Below are 9157 nucleotides of genomic sequence, written 5' to 3'. Positions count from 1 at the left end.
CACGCCATTAACACACTGCGCCATGGTTGTCGGGACCCGGGAGTGTGGGCAGCTTGTAGATCTGTTCTTTTGGCTAAGGTGGAGCAGCAGCAACATGAAAACAATGCATAGTTATATTAGCCAAATTTTCCTAAATGGGCTGTCACGGTCACGGGTGATCAATTTACAATCACCCAAGCAGAGTTTGAAAACCACCAAATGTTTATAAGATGTTTAAACATTGAAATACTGCTTTCAAAAGTATAAAGCGTCTCCTATATGGATGTATTACTATCTCTGGCAGAAAATGCACAATCTTTTTTTATATAGTTTCACAAGATAGTATTACTCAAAGTGTTAATGTAACACAGCTCTGTTTACACGTTTATTTTATTGTTTTATCTTGATTGTTTTGTTCCACTTGTTTTGGCAATGTAATATGTTTTCTCATGCCAATCAAGCTCCGTTGAATTGAATTGAGAGTCAGGGGCAGGCAAGTTCTTGCTGGATAGCGTCACTAAAGTTTCCACACTCACTCCAGGGGGCCACATTGTGTATCTTCACTATAGTTCACTCTCACCTGCATTACTAACCCCATCACCTTAAATAGCCCATAATAGTCACAAGTGTATTAAAAGTATTTTGTAAAACCTTGATACAAATACATTGGAAATTTAAAAATAAATCTAATCAAAACCCTCCATTTTCGGAAATTGACCCACATGTAAGTATTGTAAACCTGTTAAATATTTTAAACCTATACATGTTATCAAGTATATAGAATACGCTGAGTGTGGAACAGAACAAGTGTGCGCACACACAGATGCACGCACGCACACACGCAAAGAGAGAGAACACATTTTCTTTCAATCTTTTTAATTTGTTAAAATCATATCAAATAAAACAGTTTATGGAAGACTAATAACATGCATTATATTAAAGCTGCATTGTGCAACAGCAACACATAACAGTCCCTCGTGACAAATTAGTTCCATTAGGATAACAAGCTGTTGTATTACAGTATTTCAAAGTATAACAAGACAAATCTCTTCCTCCAATGCCTGCAGCACCTCCTCCTGACTCCTCATTAGCTATCAACAAAACTATGGCAGCCAAAAAATCTTCTACTACTGGTCATCTCATGCTGAATATAATCCAACATATAGTGAAGATGTGGGTATGGGTATATCTACTGGACAGGGTGAGGTTCCATGGTGATCCAACAGCCTTGGTGGAGCTTATAGAGTCAAGATGGATTGTGACAACATGATTTAGAACAATGCTGCTCTCAAACATTTTAATTTCAAGGACCACAATCGACACTGTAAAATCCCCAGGGTTAACTAAACTCATAGTTTACAAATGGAACCACATAGTTTACAAATGGAACCAAATGGACCTGTTTTGTTCCATTTATACACTCTTGGAGTTACAGACCAGTAACTCCTCAAGGACCCCTGGGGGGTTCCCACGACTCAATGCATGCAGGCAGGTCCATCTTTCTCAGATCTGCCTGTGACGGTGTACACAGACAGAGCCATGAGGCCCATAGGACCGTAGCGTGAGGCAGCTTGATGTACAAGTACACCCCCTGGACATGACGCTAGTATGTCACATGGACTTACCCCCAATCCAACCCTTGATGCTGAGTGTCAAGCAGGGAGGCACTGGGTCCCATTTTTAGAGTCTTTGGTATGACCCGGCCGGGGATTGAACCCCGACCTCCCAGTCTCAGGGTGGACACTCTAACCACAAGGCCACTGAGCTGGTGACAGTGTACAGGATTTGTTAAATTGTGCATGTAAGAAAACCTTTCTGATTATTTACTGTGGGGCATGTAAACATCACGCTTCATCTGATCATTGTATTTAGCACTCATACTTCTGATTTAATATGGAATGAAAATGAGTTAATAGAATATGCATACAGTATATATTAACAAAGTATTACACATGAATTTACCTAAACAGTTTAGAGTTAGACAGTCCATCTATTAACATTGACACTAACGACTTCACATTGTACACTTATATGAATGAAGATCATATCAAATACATAAAATTACTCTGACTGAAGATGAGATCAAATCGATTTTAATGATGACCAGATCAAATTAATGTTTGAAATGTAAAGGAACTTCACATTCTGACCACCAAGGTGGCAGTCGGTCTATGACATGGGTGGGACCGGCCACACTCACTTCCTAACCCGTTTGGCCAATCGGCATGAAAACCTAACCACGCAAGCAAGCTCTACTTCCTTGCTATTTTTAAGAACAAGCTTAAAGGAGCATTCAGTGATTTGGAAAAAACCCTGGTCCGCCCTGGTAACAAGCTGTGCACATGCACATGCTCTACAGTGGGGGAAGTACAACTGTCGAGTTTATTCCGTGAGTGGGATCATTATAATATTAAGTGCCGGCCCAGCTTATATTTGTAACTTCATGTTGTGTCATTTATGTATAGATGTTGGTGCTATTATGAAGTTCACTGCCTATACAGTAAATACTCTGTGTTATATAAGAACAGAGATCCTCTTATCAACCAATTACAGTATGTCTCAGGGATGTAGATATTAATACAGCTAATTGGGGGGTAAATGTGTTATACCAATACTATATACCAGGAATGCGAGGTCATACTAGGACATGGTGTGGGGGTAGGAAGTGTCGGGTGACAGAGGAAGGGGCGAGCTATACGCAGGGCAGGATATGTTCATTCATTCTCAGTACAATGTAACAAACGGGATGACGCGTTTAAGTAAGTCCTTGTAATGTGTTATATGTTCGTTAAATGCTCTAAATTCAGTCATAAATGATGCATCTATGCAGTCGCTATATCTGTGAATTAATAGTATGTATCTTGTGTTTCTCTTGTGTTTGCAGTTATTACCTAAACGCCACAGTCTCCGATTCCTTTGTAATGATCATCAATGCTATTGTACTAGATCTAAACAAGGGCCAGACAAGGCAAATAAGGCTTTATACTGTACACAAGTTTAGTAGAAGTATGTTTGTACGTGTGTGAGTGTGTTATGAGATAATAGTAATAAAATGGCCAAAATCAAGTGATTGTTTACGGGCATTATTGCAACGTCGAGGCTATGTATGTTTGAGTAATATAAATGTTACAATTGGTGTGTGTTAAATCACAGTTACCAGACCTGTTTGTTATAACCCCTTTGCGGAGGGTTTGAATCAGTAATTAAGCAAAGCTATGAAACAGCAAAGTTTAGTTATATCCGTACAACAACAGACCAACAGCACATGCACCAAGGCCCGCCCCACTCGATCATGATTGGAGGAAGGCCCCTCTCATCCTGATTGGATGAAAGCTTTGCCACCCAATGCCCAAACCGAAACTAGGGTTTTTTGACTCCAGTGGCTCACTGGGGACAGGGAGGAACTCCTTATATGGTCAGCACACTTTATAGTAGGGAGGATTATCCAAAAAATAAGAAGAAATATATTTGAATTAAGTGAAATCACTGAATATACCTTTAAAACATTACTATTTGCACGGGCATTTCCAGATGTTTCATGATTTCATGATTCTTCCATGTGGCTATCGCTAATTTTGCTGTTTGCTTTGAGATCAATAATGTATAGGCTGTTTTTCTGCTCTGTACTATTCTGTTTTTATTCTGCTTTTTTTGTTTTCTATTTCCTGCATGTAAAGCACTTTGTGAGATTTCTCTGTGAGAAGTGCTATACAAATAAAATGTACTTACTTACTTACTTACTTGCATGAGAAATAGTGAAAATACCTGTTCACTGATAAGGACATGCCCAAAATAGGGCCACCAGGTTGAAAGTGGTTCTTCCAAGTTTTGTGAAAATCTGTTCATGGGAAATTCTTAATGGACAGACAGATGGACAGATGGGGGTGTAAACACTGCCTTGGTGGAGGTAGTTTTTGTTAACCAGCAATACCTCCTGGCAACACAAACCAACACACACAGTCTTACACTTTGTGGAATCTCTGTCTCCTTCCACCCCCCCCCCCCCCCCCCCCTCTCATTCTCTCTCACTCTAACTCTTCCCCCCTATCTGCCTCTTTCTCTCTCTCTCCCAGTAAAGAGCAAAGCTCGCCCAGCCTCTGTTGCATCTTGGGAATTCCGGACAACTGGCTCTCCAAGCGCTGTTTCTCCTCCTAGGAGACAGACACATAAAGAGACAGACACGCAGAGAGACAGACACGCAGAGAGTCAGACACATAAAGAGACAGACGCAGAGAGAGACAGACATGCAGAGAGTCAGACACATAAAGAGACAGACGCAGAGAGAGACAGACATGCAGAGAGTCAGACGCAGAGAGACAGACACGCAGAGAGACAGACACGCAGAGAGACAGACACATAAAGAGACAGACACGCAGAGAGACAGACATGCAGAGAGACAGACACAGAGAGACAGACACACAGAGAGACAGACACATAAAGAGACAGACACGCAGAGAGACAGACACGCAGAGAGACAGACACACAGGGAGACAGACACGCAGAGAGACAGACACACAGAGAGACAGACACGCAAAGAGACAGACACGCAGAGAGACAGACACACAGACAATTAGACAGGCCTATGTTTTTCATGGAAAACTGAATATTATGACAAAGTGTTGCAGAGTGTGCGCTTCCTGTAATTTTTCAGCAGGATACAGGAGGATATATCAGGATAATACAGTACAAGAAGTATCGAATGCAATCAGTGTGTGTATGTGTGTGTGTGTGTGTGTGTGTGTGTGTGTGTGTGCGTGCGTGGGTGTGAGATACTACAGAGAAAGAGAGAGGTTACTGTAAATGGGGCAGGGAGGAGGAAATTGAGTTATAAATGTAATATTCCTGTGTTAAAGTTTGTTGTTCATAAAATCAGCTCTTTTCTTCCAGCCATCGTGCGACGGAGCATAAATTAGGCTGTACACAAACAGGTACCTGTAGAGACAGACGGGTGGAGGCATCCAGTGGTTCGAAGCTCCATCCTCCCTCTCCATCAAACTGGAGCAGGTGAGAGTGATACTTCCTAGAGAGAGAGAGAGAGAGAGACAGACAGACAGACAGACAGACAGACAGACAGACAGACAGACAGACAGACAGACAGACAGACAGACAGACAGACAGACAGAGCAGACTGAATAAATTCAAGGAAAATAAAATGTATATAATAAAAGCAATATGAAATACATTTCTGTATAATCAAATCTATATACATTTATAAAATCAGGTCCAGCTGCTGTTCAGCCAGATATTTAGTGAGGACTTAAAGTTAACCATTGAGCCAATGGACTAGTCATAAGTAAGTAGCCTTGCAGAGCCATGAGGCCCATAGGGCAGGATCCTATCTCCTGTTTCTGTAGCGTGAGGCATCTTGATGTACAAGTACACCCCCTGGACATGACGCTAGTATGTCGCAGGCCCGGACTTACCCACAATCCAACCCTTGATGCTGAGAAGCAGGGAGGCACTGGGTCCCATTTTTAGAGTCTTTGGTATGACCCGGCCGGGGATTGACCACACTCTAACCACAAGGCCACTGAGCTGGTGGACTAGTCATAGATTTACTTGAATAACAGTAGTTACTATAGTAGTATACTACTAGTGGTACTGTAGTAGTACAGGGTGTGGCCTTAGAGTATATATACTAGTATCATATATACTCTAAGGGTGTGGCTGGCTCACAGAACAATACAGCCACAAGCAGGTGCATCTCTACTGACCCCTATTGGCCATTCCTTGTTATTACAACAGAACACTGTAAGTCACTCAACAGTTTAATGTGCTTACTGTATGTATATTCATGGAATATAATGCAACAACATTAGACAACACATGTTTGTGTGTTGATAGTGTGTCTATTGTAGTGTGTGCACATTGCATGTGTATGGTTTCGGCTTGTGTTCAGTATGTGTAGTGCAGTGGTTCTCAAACACTGGGTCGGAACCCATTTGTGGTTCACGGTGAAAATAAATATGGGTCTCTTAAAAAATAAGTAATTTTATGAATAAATAAAAGAAAAATCTAAGAAATTCCATAAATGAGAAAACAAATGTTTAAGAAGTGGTGAAAATAGCCGATCTACAAGCTCACAATGCAGCGCGAAGCGACGCGTTGTGAGCTTGTAGATCTGTTATTACTTGCGCAAGCAGAGCGCGCAAGTAATAGTTTTCGTCCAGGTATGTCGCCGTTTGATGTGTATGCGCCGTGCCAGCGTATGACGTAATGACTACTTGTGCTTGATATGGCAGTGGTGTCAGATTACATACATGTATACATAGGGGCATTACCTTGAATCCTCCCGACACTAAAACATATCGTCATTACGTCACCATCGAAAACCAATTACACCCTGGCATTGGGTCCTTTAATCCACATCTTTATTACGTCATCATTGAGAGCTAGTTATACCAGTTATACCCTGAATGTCATATGCTGCTACGATACATACGCATCAAACGGGGCATACGCAAAGTAACCACAGTATACCGCTAATCAACTTACAAATTACATATACATATACATAGAGGCATTTCCTTTAATCCACCCGACACTGATCGATATATACGTCACCGCATCAAACGGGGCATACGCAAAGTAACCACAGTATACCGCTAATCAACTTACAAATTACATATACATATACATAGAGGCATTTCCTTTAATCCACCCGACACTGATCGATATATACGTCACCAGTACTTGTGCTCTCTGCTTGCGCACTAGTAGGCCATTTATGGCCTACTTGTGTTCTAGTTTTCACAAGGTTGAGTCTCGGGCAAACATCTAATTTATCTTTTGGGTCACGGGCTAAAAGGTTTGGGGAACCACTGGTTCAGTGTGTTCAGTTCGTACAGTATGTATTTTGACCATAGGGAGGCTGTGTGTGATTGACAGCAGAGATATCCCTGTGTGTGTTCTGACCATAGGGAGGGGCTGTGTGTGATTGACAGCAGAGATATCCCTGTGTGTGTTCTGACCATAGTGAGGGTCTGTGTGTGATTGACAGCAGAGATATCCCTGTGTGTGTTCTGACCATAGGGAGGGGCTGTGTGTGATTGACAGCAGAGATATCCCTGTGTGTGTTCTGACCATAGGGAGGGGCTGTGTGTGATTGACAGCAGAGATATCCCTGTGTGTGTTCTGACCATAGGGAGGGTCTGTGTGTGATTGACAGCAGAGATATCCCTGCATCCTTGGCAGCCTGGTAGATCTTTCCTTCCACGTCGATGCTGACAGCACTGGTGCATTCATCTAACAGAGCATACCTCGGTCTGAGGGAGAGCGAAGGAGAAAGAGTGACTTGAAAACACAGTGAAGAGAAACAAATACTTGCTAAAAATGTTAAGATAATGGCTGAGAGTGGCTTATACAAGCTTTGTGGTCACACAGCTGCATGTGTTGAGTTTTCATGGAGTAGTGAAGTACATAGAGTAGAGCATGGGAAATACTGGAAAAGTCCCAATGCTGTTTTATCCTCTTTGTGAATAAATACTTTAAATTCACTCAGTAATCATTGTTTGCCATAGTGCATGCACGTCGCACGCACGCACACAGACACAGTCTTGAAATTAGTGTGTGTGTGTGTGTCAGTCAGAGTATTATCAACTGACCAAATTGTGATAGCTGTGTTTTGTCCTGTCCTGTATGTTCCAGTTGGAGTCTTACTCTTGGCCTGAGTTCATCCGCTCCAGGTTTCACTTGACTACAACGTCTACTCTATCAGCTTCCCCAGTGACAACGCTGTGGAGTGGAAGAAACTCTAAACCTATTTAAGCCTCTCAGAGACTCTTTCTACCTGTGAGTATTCTAAATGTTTTTTTTTGTGGCTTTCGCCTTTATTTTATATATTTTATGGAGGGACAGACAGTAGGCTGACAGGAAATGGGGAGAGAGATGGGGGGAAGACATGCAGTAAAGGCCGTCGGGATCGGGAGCCGAACCCGCGGCACACTGCCAGACTGGATTACCAGCCAAGGTGCCTGGACCACTGAGCCATGGCCCAGGCCACCTGTGAGTATTCTTACATACATGGAAGTGCGGTGATGGTACAAGCAGCCAAACCTAAAATAAAAACTACACCTGTGTGAAGTGAGGGGCGCATTTATCATCATACATCATCACATTCCGGCCAATCACAATTGGCATCCTCACTTTTCTGTCCTCACTTTTTATCCTCAATACATACATTGCTCAGCCAATGAAATCATCGCTGTGGGGTGCTCAACCTATCAAATCATTGCTATGGGGTGCTCAACCTATCAAATCATCGCTGTGGGGTGCTCAGCCAATGAAATCATCGCTGTGGGGTGCTCAACCTATCAAATCATTGCTATGGGGTGCTCAACCTATCAAATCATCGCTGTGGGGTGCTCAACCTATCAAATCATTGCTATGGGGTGCTCAACCTATCAAATCATTGCTATGGGGTGCTCAACCTATCAAATCATTGCTATGGGGTGCTCAACCTATCAAATCATCGCTGTGGGGTGCTCAACCTATCAAATCATCGCTGTGGGGTGCTCAACCTATCAAATCATTGCTATGGGGTGCTCAACCTATCAAATCATCGCTATGGGGTGCTCAACCTATCAAATCATCGCTATGGGGTGCTCAACCTATAAAATCATCGCTATGGGGTGCTCAACCTATCAAATCATTGCTATGGGGTGCTCAACCTATCAAATCATCGCTATGGGGTGCTCAACCTATCAAATCATCGCTGTGGGGTGCTCAACCTATCAAATCATCGCTGTGGGGTGCTCAACCTATCAAATCATCGCTGTGGGGTGCTCAACCTATCAAATCATCGCTATGGGGTGCTCAACCTATCAAATCATCGCTATGGGGTGCTCAACCTATCAAATCATCGCTGTGGGGTGCTCAACCTATCAAATCATCGCTGTGGGGTGCTCAACCTATCAAATCATCGCTGTGGGGTGCTCAACCTATCAAATCATCGCTATGGGGTGCTCAACCTATCAAATCATTGCTGTGGGGTGCTCAACCTATCAAATCATCGCTGTGGGGTGCTCAACCTATCAAATCATCGCTGTGGGGTGCTCAACCTATCAAATCATCGCTGTGGGGTGCTCAACCTATCAAATCATCGCTATGGGGTGCTCAACCTATCAAATCATCACTATGGGGTACACACAAACATCGAAAACAACAATAGAAATTCAGA

The 9157-nt window shown here is 42.7% G+C and overlaps 1 long non-coding RNA gene across 1 annotated transcript; it reads right to left on the bottom strand.

Moving 5' to 3' along the window:
- Positions 1–3670: 3670 nt before the first annotated feature.
- LOC306939761 lies at positions 3671–7238 on the bottom strand. The gene is made up of 3 exons (XR_013791922.1): positions 7119–7238; positions 4912–4999; positions 3671–4130 (listed from the first exon to the last, which is right to left on the bottom strand). It is a non-coding gene; the product is annotated as an uncharacterized lncRNA (long non-coding RNA).
- Positions 7239–9157: the final 1919 nt, after the last annotated feature.

Source organism: Electrona antarctica (genome assembly GCF_951216825.1).
Source record: "Electrona antarctica genome assembly, chromosome: 2".
Classification (NCBI taxonomy): Eukaryota; Metazoa; Chordata; class Actinopteri; order Myctophiformes; family Myctophidae; genus Electrona; species Electrona antarctica.
This window is presented reverse-complemented; position numbering and strand designations above follow the sequence as displayed.